Genomic DNA, 11,569 nt, shown 5'->3' on the forward strand with positions numbered 1-11,569 from the left:
CAGGGAAAGCTAGGGAAGGATCTGTTACAGATGGGAGAGATGCAAGGAGCTAATCAAGTCAAGAGCTGTAATATCTTTCTCCTCCTATTTCTGCAGGTTATAGGTGGAAACGTTCATTACTTTGCCTTATGACCCTTCCATTGTCCCTTCTTAACTTATGTCTCTTTTCTAAAGAGTCTAGCAGAAAGAATGTTTCTGTTCTCATAATCATTAATTCCTTTTCTCTACTAGAAAAGTGTTAATACACAAAAGATCAATTCCATACAGAAAATAGGGAGACAAAGTTTACTCCCCATACTTTTCCAATCAAATAAATGTGAATGCATCAACTTATCTAGTCAGCCAAACACTGAAAGTTTCCGCAACCTATATAACTGTTAGTAATGACAAAAAGGTTTCACATTATCTACCTCATCCACATTTCCTCAGAGATCAATATAGCTGAGCACATCTTCTGCATAGTTCTATAAGGAAACAAATATAAAACTTAGTGGCCTGAAATGTATTTATAAACCAGTTTTAAATTGAAAACTAGGAAAAAAATCAAAAAGAATATCAATACAATGTTAGAATTACGTTATTTGAAACAAGGATGAATGAGATAGCACAAAGTCAAAAGGATTTACTCAGCAACTTTCCAGAGGTGATAAATGATCTTTGTTAAAGCATGGTTGGCACAATGCATTTTACTAACATGTAAAGTATTTCAACTTGATACGTTGGAAATATCACAACGTTGAAATTCCTCAATTGGCTTTGCAGTGAGAAGAGGGTATGCTGACACTTCATAGAGAGTTTACTAAGTTAAGGCAAGTTCAAGCCTCCTGAAGAGCCCTAGTTACTTGACAGATTTGGGCCTTTAGTAGTTTACAGTAAGCACAGTAGGATTTCTGCCAATAGCCTGCAAGGTGGTCCGGTGGAGGTTTAGGGTTGGAACTTCAGCAACCTCTTCTTAAAATCCTGTTTGACATTTCACAATATTATTTCTGAGGGTAGAGCAGACCTCAAAAATACGAATAGATTTGGAGTCCTCAGGTGTCATTCATCTGTGGAAATTTATCCCTTGTTCCCTGGGTCTCAGCTTTCCCTTCTGCAAACAGGGAGAGCAATCCATCTCTATCATGCAAAGGAACCATGTGCTAGTTACTGTCTGTGATTTACTATAGTTATGCTACAGGTACTGCTTTTAGTTTCTGTGTGGTCATTCACTTTAGTACCAATTTAACAGTGCTAGATTCTCTTTTTCTGCACTATATGAGACGTACTTCTTGGGCCTATGTTTGTTGGCTGCTGTCAAGGCCAATAATATAGACTTTATGTGCATTATTACACATTTTTATAGTCTTGTAGTGTCCGGTCACAAATGGAGAATTTAAATGTTTTCTAAACAGGCAGTACCCCCACATAATTTCCATCTTAAAAACCAAGGCTCATCTAATACATCCTCTGAAACACACAGTTCAAATCTGTTCTGGCTAAGTAAGAAATTTGGTATATAATAAAGAAAATAAGGCATCAGGAAAGTCTCACCCTTAGAACAGCACCAAAATTATGCCAGGACACGGTTTTCTGTATTTTTTTTTTTTCCCCATGAGTAAGCATATGAAGTTGAACTGTTCCACACTCAGAAAACAACTAGCCCCACCACCATCACTTCTCTATGAAAGTCCTAATCATCTTACTTTTGTGTGAGATCATTCTGATATTAGTGTTCTGGTTGGCAACATCTTGACCCTAGGATTTATGTAGCTTGTCTTTGTCATCCACTCTGGTGATGCTAGCAGTATCTAAAATCATCTAGAGGAGAAAGCCTGGAAGAGATGTTGCTTCAGGCTCTTCCAGTGGGTGAGTGATGTCTCTGGGTCTTGGGAAAAGACTGGATGAAACAAAGCATTGTGGTGGGACAGAAAGCCTTGGTAACTCAGTGAGTGAAGAAGAGGAAAGCTGAGTGTCCTAAGTACTATCTTGAGCTGCAGACTCTACCACTTAAAGAACTTGTCTGTGCTCAGGCACCAAGAAAGAGCAGATGCACTGAAAAATAGATATTAAAAAGGAAATTATTTTTAAGTCTCCTCAAATTCACTTTAATCTGTTGTCTTGCAATGCCTGTTGTTATTGTGATATCATTCTGCTATCAGTCTTATAAGATGTTCAAGTTGTATTGCAAATCACTAGAAGTTTTTCTGAGTCACGGTAATTTCCTCTCTTCAGAACTGCCCAAAGTAGTTGAAATCCAAGCTGTGCTAGAGAGAAACTTTTCAGGTGTTATTAAATATCATTATAAGAAAGATTAGAAGCTGTCCCTTGAAGAGATTCCATTTTCTAACTAATTAGGTCATTGTGTTTGTTATTCTCTTTCTAGCCAGTGAACTGTAAGTATTGGCATTCCTACCTGGCAGAAAAAAGTTACAAGAATCAAAATAATAAAACAACTTAAGCTTACTCTCCACAGGTACAAATCACTCTAATCTCCCTGCTGAACAAGGATCCATGCTAGTACCTTTTCAATAGAGCATCAAAGTGGGAATGAACAGCTCTGAAACCACATAGCAGTAGGCTCTCAAATTGTGTTTCATTAAAATTTCATTCATAAGACAAATGCATATTAGGGCAGAAGAAGACTTGGAGTTTCTCCAAGATGTTTGAGGGAAAGTTCAAGACTTCTTTTTTCCATTCCCTAGGTACCAACTCTCGCTATGTGTTCCATAAAATGTCCCAATATTTTGTATGTAATAAGAAGAAGTAAAGGAAATCATACCAAGTTGATTTCATGTGTTGAACTTGCAGCTACCAGTAGCAGATATAAAATGAATGTAAGAGTGCCCTATAGACTCTGAAATAAATAAATGACTTGACACAACAGGTGCAGGAACATGGATCTTTCAGAAGTCTATGTGTCGTTCTTTAATCTATAAAACGTGTGGCCTCTTCATATTTATGGATGCCCTACAGTTTATGATAATGGAGCAATGAGTTAGGAGAGTGAAAGATTGTCCATTAAGAAGAGAAAGTCATTTTTTAGCTATAATGTCTTCGTCTTCGTGTCACAGCATAAAAATAACCAATAACATGATTTGTATTTATCAAACTGAATGCATGGACTTTAAAATATATTCCAGAAATAAATTAAGAAAAGAAAAAGAGATTTATTTCTTGTGTCTTAGGAAGAGAGTTTCAATGAAACTAAAATGATGTGTTGGACCCATTTCTGCCCCTTTCTGTTGATTTTTACAGGTTGAATGTTTCTTACTCCAGGGATAATCCCATTCTAGACTGTAAACAGTGGAGCAGAAACTGACTCCTTATCTTATTTGTACAACATCCAACACTACTGTAATAAAAATATTTAGTAATTGCAACATACATTCTCAGGAACACTCGAGCAGTACAGAACTTTTTAATAAAGAGCAAAAATATTAACTGTGCAACCTTTTAATCAACTTTGACTTGTCAAAGCAAAACCCTTTAGGAAAAGTGCATATTGATGAATTCTCATTTATAGCAAATGTTTGAAACATTTTATAACTGTCAGATACCATGATTTTGGAATGGCTTTTTACAGGATGGGAATTCACAGTTAATAACTGAAAAGGAAAGAAAAAGTTAAAAATATTTTTGAATTATTGGATGACACTGTGTCAGCTGGCTAATGTATTTTGGAGAGACATAAAGGCTGTCATTTCAAGAAACCCTTCTAAATTTTTAACTTTTCCATCATAGATCTGAAGTAGAATAGTTTTTAAAAGTTCATTATTTGAAAGAAAATAATTTCTTCCTAAGCTAAATGTATGCAACACAAGAACTGTAGTAAGCGAAACCTCAGTTGAAGTGAGCATGCAGTATATTGATTTCTACAAAGCAATAATTTGATTCTTTATTTTAGGGAAACATACTATGAAATTTAGTTAAATGGGGGAGTGGTATCCAAGTCCTGGGATACCTTTATCATAGCTTTCTGAAGATGACTTTAGAAAGCTAACAAGTAGAAAGCTTTTTCACAGTGATTTGCTAGCAGGGTACATACCTCTGCAGAGAAACCTTCGTTTGGGTCATTTGGTTTTCTCTCTTTTCCCTGGAAGCACCTAGTCAAAACTGTCTGTATGCAACAGAAAGATAAAAATTTCAATTAGGTTGAGTGCTGTCATAAGCAGAGTACATGAGAAGGCTTGAGATAATATGCATTACATATTGATGTCTATCAGCCCTGAGAACATAGCCATGTTTTATTCCATGCCCCTTTTGTAGGTTTGGCAGCAGTGGCACCCAATAAAGGCCTAATCATATTAATTTATGCCCCTATCAATTATGCATTCAGATTCCCCCGATAGCTTGTCAGTTTTTATTCACTATTTTCTGAAAAATACGCCTACTACAGTTAGTGAGCAAATAGGAGGACTGTCAGAAACTGAGATTTAAAGAATATTACTTAAAAGGGGTGGGTTTCTTTAATTTATAAATCTTGTATTATATGTCATACATTTGTTAGTTTTAAAAGAGGTGACAGTGCAGGGACAGATGTCACATTAAAGACTTTCTGAAGACAAGGGGAAAAGTCTCCTTAAGAAAGCTTTGTGATTTATTCAACTTTTCTTGAAAGCAAAGTGTTCTGTGGTCTGCAGATGTAGTAAAAATGTATTAGCTTTGTTAGTTTAATATGAATTTCATTTTGTGTCTCTAAAATGAAGTCTATCAATGAAGCACTAGATGTAAGTATTTTCATTTTGAGAACTGATCTCTGCTGAGAGAAACTTCTGTATCCAGTTATATGTTAGTGTCTCAGACTGCGTTCTAGAATCAGTGCCCATTTTTAGAGACATCTTAAGTGGTAAATATGACAGATATAAAGATGCAGTATGAAGTACAGAAACTGCCCTATTCAGTGTCATCTATCACAGAATAGCCTGTAGTAGAAATTAAAAAATTACCTTGATGTAGATTTATGAGGTGTGGTACGTCCAGAGTGCCTGATTCCTGCATAGGGCACTATTTGAGTGCTCTGTTTAGGACTGAAAATGCACCAAAGACTCTCAGATCTCTCTACTGGCAATACTTTTGTTCACATCTCTATGCAGTCTCGTAAGTCACAATCAGGGTTCCTTTCTGTGAAACTAACCTGAGCTGGACAGGGTGCCAGACAGACCCCCAGTCCCTTCCTGTTTCCACAGTAAAAAGGCCCACTCCAAATCACAACTCACTCAGCTTGTTTTTTCGTATTTACTGAAATGCCGAAGCAGTAATGTCTCATGAAAAAATTAGATCTTGGCACTAACTGTCCCAAATCTCACTTATTGATATTTCGAAGTTTACTGCTGTTGTTGTACTCATTCCCTGCCACTGACCACTTCTGAAGATAAATCTCTTTTCTTCTATCCTTCCTCACTCCAAGAACATCCACTTTACCTTCTTTTCTTCCTCACGCAGCTCAAGCTTTTCCCTCTTACTTTCACAGTGGTTAACCTGATTTCACATCCTTTTATACCACTCTCCATGCTGTCAGACTTCCTCTCGCTACTCTTTTAGGTCCTAAGTGCAAAACATCTTGGAGAAGACAAAAAAATAAGAAAACTTCAGAAGTGATAATGCTGTGGTATTACCTGTTATGCTGTGGGGTGGAGTTGCCTCTCTCTGGCATAGCCCAGCAATGTATTCCTTCTAATACAAGTAGGATTTAAGAACAGTGGTGACGGGCCCAGACTCTTGAGGCAGAGTTTTGTGGCCCCTCAGTTCTGTCTGTGCTGCATGCCTTGCTCCTGCTTCCTGATAGCATTACTGAAATGCAACTGACGTACTAAGGGATCTCTATCCAGGGCCTTCTCTTTCAGTTGGGTTTCCAACGCATGTGGCACTGCACTTGGATTTCTGACCTGCTGATAAGTCCCACAGGATAAGAGCAATCCTTTCTACATGAAGCAATACTGTGATCCCTGCAGAACACCTTTCAAAGTTTCAGAGAAAACATCTCCCCTTCGTAACATGAGAGGAAGCTTTGCATGAAAGGTATCTCTTTTGATACCTTAATAATTTTCTTACTGTGTAGGCAGTAGGAACAAACTGCCAGGTCTCATCCTGGCAAAATCCTCTCTAAATTTAATACGTGTGGATAAATGAGGCCTATGTTTGTTTTGCTCACCCACCTCTGAGCTTGTGTTGCCTTTCAGTTCAGCCCAACCACTTAAAAAAATAATGAAGACTGAACTTTTGCCTATTAAACAAACTCGTTCTTCCTCTCTTATAAATTCATCCACCCTTGCAAAGTATTTCAGCTTTACAGTGGACTGTGCCTTCCCTTACCTCTGGCTCTTTGAAGATTTTGCTCTTTGTTCAGCAAAGTTCTCAGTTCCAGGAACATGTACCACATTACCTAAATCATCCCAGTGTTTATTTTAGCTTGACGTTGTTAATGAGGCATAGCTATGTTACAGCATTTAAAATCTTTGTAGTATCTTAAACATATTGTATCTTAAAATACCCCCCTTAGGTATATAAGTATTATCCAGATCACATAAATGGAGAAGTAAAAACAAATGTTTTGGGATTTGCCTAAGGCCATGCAATATGTCAGTGTCAGAGCCAAGAGTCAAACCCACCTATTTGTGGTGAGTCATCCCATGCTGGCGTGATTTTGTGTGTTCCTACTAAGGAAAATAGCCATTCATTGAGTGCAATACTCATTTCAGTCATTTCGTAAACTGGCTCTAGCAGTTGTCTTCCCTTTAATAATAACTTTCTCAGAAATGTTATTGCTTACCTAACTCCATATGCTTCCTATGTACAAGCACTGACAGTATGGAGTAGCATATGCAACCTGGAGCTTGTGTTGTGTTTTTGTTTTTTTTCCTTGTCTTGGGATTTAGTTTTGTGTGTGTGTGTTTGCCTCCACCCCCCTTCTACTCTCCCTCCCCAGAAAAAAGGTGAAAATTTACAGAAGTAGAGTGGACTGTGTTCTAATGTGCCAGGAGGATTTCCTGTGCCTACCCTTGAAATTAAGAAGTCTCTGGATATCCATTTACCTGCTGAGGTTGAATAGCAGTTCAGGCTCCATTGTTTTCCTATCTCTATTTCTGAGAGTTCAGTAAGGCTCTTACAGAAAGAGGTGTGTAGGAGGGTATGTATGTGCAAGGGAGAGCAACATGCAGGCAGCAAATATGTTTGAGAGCATTTATGCTGGGAGTAGATAATCCAAAAAGTGATGAAATAGTAAAGTGACAAGACCTGGCCTGAACATTTAGAACTTTGATGGTGTTTGGCAGGGAAAATTAGACCAATTAAAGGGTGCCTCTGGGAAGCTTTACCTTACATGACCAGAACTCCTATGCAACATCTTGGTGCACTTGGCACTTATACAATGTTCATGTGAATGTGAATGGCTTTGCCAGTGTGTTAGTCATCTTCAGGATTTTAGCCTGCACTTGGTACTGATGCTCATCTGTACTGCTTTTTGTTCTATACTAGCAAGTTTCTCTTTATGTTACACTAGCTGTTTTCGCTTTAGTGTACATAGTTCTTAACTTTTTTCCCAACACCACAGCTTAAGGATTATAGAGTAGCACTTGCAAAAGAAAACAAAAGATGTTCGTCTTTTAAACTCTGTAGTCAAAGGCACAGGAAAGTACTACTTGATTGAACTAAGATATTTCTTCCCTCTACTTAGAAAAATTGTGTAAATCTAGACAGTATCAGAAAAGGGCCCAGAAGGAGCAGAAATATTGCTAGATACTACACAAGTGAATCTGCATGGAAAATGCAGCTGATAATGCTGTTCTTAGAGGACAAAGATGAAACACAATTCTTGAGTGAGAAAAAAAAGTGCAGAGAGCTGTTCCAACAACTTCTTGTTACTGTGAGTAGTGCTGTGCAGTAGAGAATGGAGCCCATTGGCAAGTCACCTGAAGAATTGTGCAGTGAGAAAGCAAAGCAGTGCAGCCTGTATATATGGTTTTAGAGAAAGTAGAGATAAAAAGCATTTTCTTTAAGATGTGTCATCACCTAATTCAGTGAGACATTGGTAAGATCAGAGATACTGATATATGATACTGTAGTGAGTAATCATTTTGGCCTATTTTAAGTTCATACCTTAAGGAGAAGAGCTTTCAGCTGGATTTAGAGGCTATGAGCTTCAAGTTGGAAGCAGACTTCATCTTTGTGTCTGGCTGATGTGTACTTTCTCACGTGCTGTAGTCAGCTCTTCTTCCAAACCACTCTTGTTTTAGGATATCACGTGAGCATCTGACAGACAGAATCATCAAAACATTTTCAATTGAATACTTTCCTATTGCAAAACAGTATTTTGTGCAAATACTGGTGAAAAGATCTATTTCTAATAGATTGAACTATTTGTCTATTTCTAATAGATCTTTTCCATCCTTTTGAAAAACAAGTTGGAAAAAAAAGGAAATGTGAGCTCCTCTACGCAGCTTTTGTCTGATGAGAAGGCACACACAAAAGTATTGTCATGTTCTATTACTGTCTTAATTGTTAATTTTATATAGTTGTTTTAGAGGCCTTCTTTCCAAATCTGAATTACTGTTAAGGAATGTTCACTGTAACAATTCATAGAGAGAAGAAAGGAATGAACGAGAAGTTTGAGTAGAGTTAGTTGTTAGGAGAATCTGAAAAGCCTAGATACTTTCAGAAATATATGTGAATAAAGAATATTCAGTACAATCTACAAGTACATGAAAGTTTGATTTCCCAAACATTTCCAAATAATTTAGTGTCAAGGTGTCAAAATCATATTGTATTAGAGAATTTTGTGTTATATTTCTTAAAACTCAATCCCAAAAGTGTTTTAACTTTGAGGTTGTTTCAAATATGAAATAATTTCTTTTAAAAAATTGGAGAAACTGTAGAGATTGCAACACCTTACAAGAGGACTGCTAGAATGAAGTATATTAAAGATGGTGAATGTACTATTCCTCATCTTCACACACTGACCTTGTTTCTGTGTTCAGAAACCATACATAGAGTTGTTGAGTTGGTCAATAAACTAATCCAGGCATCAATAAAGCACACCTTCTTGTTTATTAATATGTGATTAAAAATGTATATGATAAAAAGATATTGACTGAGCAGAGTTTGGGTGACAAGAACAATTATAGCTTCAAGCCTAATCACTACATGAGCTGTTTAACCCAGTGAAAGTCAATAGCCTATTTCTGAACAATTACACTTTTTGTTTTGAATGAAGTGTTTGGATTTTGCTAGTGCTCTCATCTTCCCTTCATGATTTAGATGTGTACACAGAAGCAGAAAGTAAAAAAAAAACATGATAAATCACCTAATATAATTCAGTTCTATGGTGCTGGTATAATAAAGTTTAAATAAGCAACAAATAGGATTTGTTTTAATTACAAATTGCTATGCACAAATAAATTAAAATCAGTAGAAGAACATCTTTTTTTTTTTTCAGTTGTATTATTAGTTGTACAGATCTTAATCATATTTCTACAATAACTGTCCTATTTTACTTATGTATTTTTCCTTGTGTTGTTCTTTTAAGCTAAAGTCATCATTTTACTGCATTCAGTCTAAATGCTCCATCTTTATTAAAACAGTTTTATAAAACTAATAAGAAATAACAACTGGAACCCATTTCATTTTTAACTCCAGCAAACTTTTCACATATCTCAGTGTGCTTTCACTCCAAAGTAACAATATTCCTTATATCCTAGTAACAGGAGGGAGTAGTTTGAACTGGGTGCATCCTTAAGCACCAGTAAGTTCCAGTATAGTGGCTGTTCTGTTGAAACTGGGAGCTGGTGAGTGGTCAGACATTCCTGAGCAATAGCACAGGTCACTGGCTTGTGTCCACATTGTTAAAAATTAACCATGGGCCTAAAGCAAGCAGCACTGACTGTCCAGGCTATCTACAAGCAGAACTTTTAGTATTTTAGAACTGGTTTATTGTGTCAATATTCAAGATCCAATTAAATCAATGGGAGTCCCAGAAGAGTTTGCACATTGTAAATCTTGAAGTGTGAGATCAGAAAGTTTCTTACCTGTTCCATAAGTATAACGTTCACTCAACAGTAATAACAACCATCATCTCCACAGATGCTTTTCCTAACTGCTGATCATGTCGTCTTCTCAATTCCTTTGCTGAATAAAATGATAAAGACTTTAGAAACAAAAGCCAATTCTATAATTTATTCTTCTAAAATGTATTTGGTTTCAGTGAATGTAAAATTTTGCTCTTTGGTTTTTGGCATAAGAATTTGTTGTTTAATGTGGAAAAACAAATGAATAGAAACGGAAACCTGCCATTATGCTTACACAGTCTTAATTTTAGGCTTCTTTCAAATCAATGTGGACATTATAAACTCATTTTTCTGAGTAACTTTGTATCAATGTATCAGTCCTGTTCCAAAATCAAATAAAAGCCAATCAGCTTTTTCCCTAACTGAAGCAAGGGACACAATTTGGTTCTTAAAAACAAAAGTAAGTCCTCCAGAAGGAATTCATTTCCACTTGATTATAGTGTAGTTTCAACATTTTTCCTGGTTATATCAGATTCTAGCTGGTGCAGGCAGTGTACACTGTGCAGGTGGACCATTTGTATGATCCAGTGTATCATTTCCTATTCAACAAGAAAATCTTTCTGTAGGGAAGGAGAAAAGGTTCTTGTGCCACGTGAAGCATAGACAGCTTTGACTTGTTTTGGATGTTGATATCTGAAGCCTGAAGCACACTAGTCCAGAATGAAATTGTTCCTATTATAGTAAATAAATAGGACAGCACTCTCAGGAATGTGGTTTGAATTTTGGTGATCCTGCATGGAGCCAGGACTGGGACTAGATGATCCTTGTGGGTACCTTTCAATTCAGGATAATGTGTGATTCTATGAAAAATGGATAAATAAATTCTTTGAATGAATGGCATAGTCAGTGCCTCAGAGGTACAAGTGAGAATTCAGCAGCTTTGAGAAAAGAGATTGCACAAGATGATGTCAGGCCATCTAAGATAAAAGTCTTCCTCCAAGTTCCCTTCAAGAGAAGACAACTGTGTAGGAAGAGAGCTGAGGGAAGCCCCAGCAGCCTGACCACCTGCACAGCTTAAAGGCTGTAACATCTTTGCACAAGGAACCAAGCACCCTACAAAATATCTGAATCTCTTTTTATCTGTGGCACTGGTATGTCTGAGCAATTGCCAATAGATTCTAATCAGAAGAAAAAGTAGGCTTTGATATCCACCTGTACTGAAATAAATAAGAGTTTCTAAATCAAAGGTAGGGAAGATACAAATATGCAAAGAAGAATTATTCCTGAAGAAAGGGAGCTTATATTGTACTTTCAGATTAATAGACATTGCACTCCCACCATAGCAAAGTATTACCAAACAGTAAAAAAGTGACTGTGCGGTAAATATATAGGGCTAAAAATCTATTTTTCTGAGCTTAAATTTACTTGTCTGCTTAACTTCAAACTAACTCTGAATGCAGAACTGCTAATAGTATGCTTTGTTCCAGTCTATTACTTGATTCACTCACGTGTTTCAAAATATTAGTGCATTTAAAAATGCTGGTACATTTATGACTAGATATATATACTACAGATCTTTAATCTTCCACTAA

At 36.6% G+C, this 11,569-nt stretch overlaps 1 long non-coding RNA gene across 1 annotated transcript in view; it reads right to left on the reverse strand.

Annotated features, from left to right (window-relative positions):
- Window positions 1–266: 266 nt before the first annotated feature.
- Window positions 267–11,569, reverse strand: part of LOC104909573 — a 15,875-nt gene continuing 4,572 nt past the window's right edge. Inside the window, exons 2-5 of the long non-coding RNA XR_792416.3 lie at window positions 9,999–10,098; window positions 8,074–8,226; window positions 4,025–4,096; window positions 267–464 (exon numbers count right to left, since the gene is read on the reverse strand). This is a non-coding gene — a long non-coding RNA (uncharacterized LOC104909573). The remainder of the gene's footprint in view (window positions 465–4,024; window positions 4,097–8,073; window positions 8,227–9,998; window positions 10,099–11,569) is intronic.

Source organism: Meleagris gallopavo, chromosome 2 (genome assembly GCF_000146605.3).
Source record: "Meleagris gallopavo isolate NT-WF06-2002-E0010 breed Aviagen turkey brand Nicholas breeding stock chromosome 2, Turkey_5.1, whole genome shotgun sequence".
Taxonomy (NCBI): Eukaryota; Metazoa; Chordata; class Aves; order Galliformes; family Phasianidae; genus Meleagris; species Meleagris gallopavo.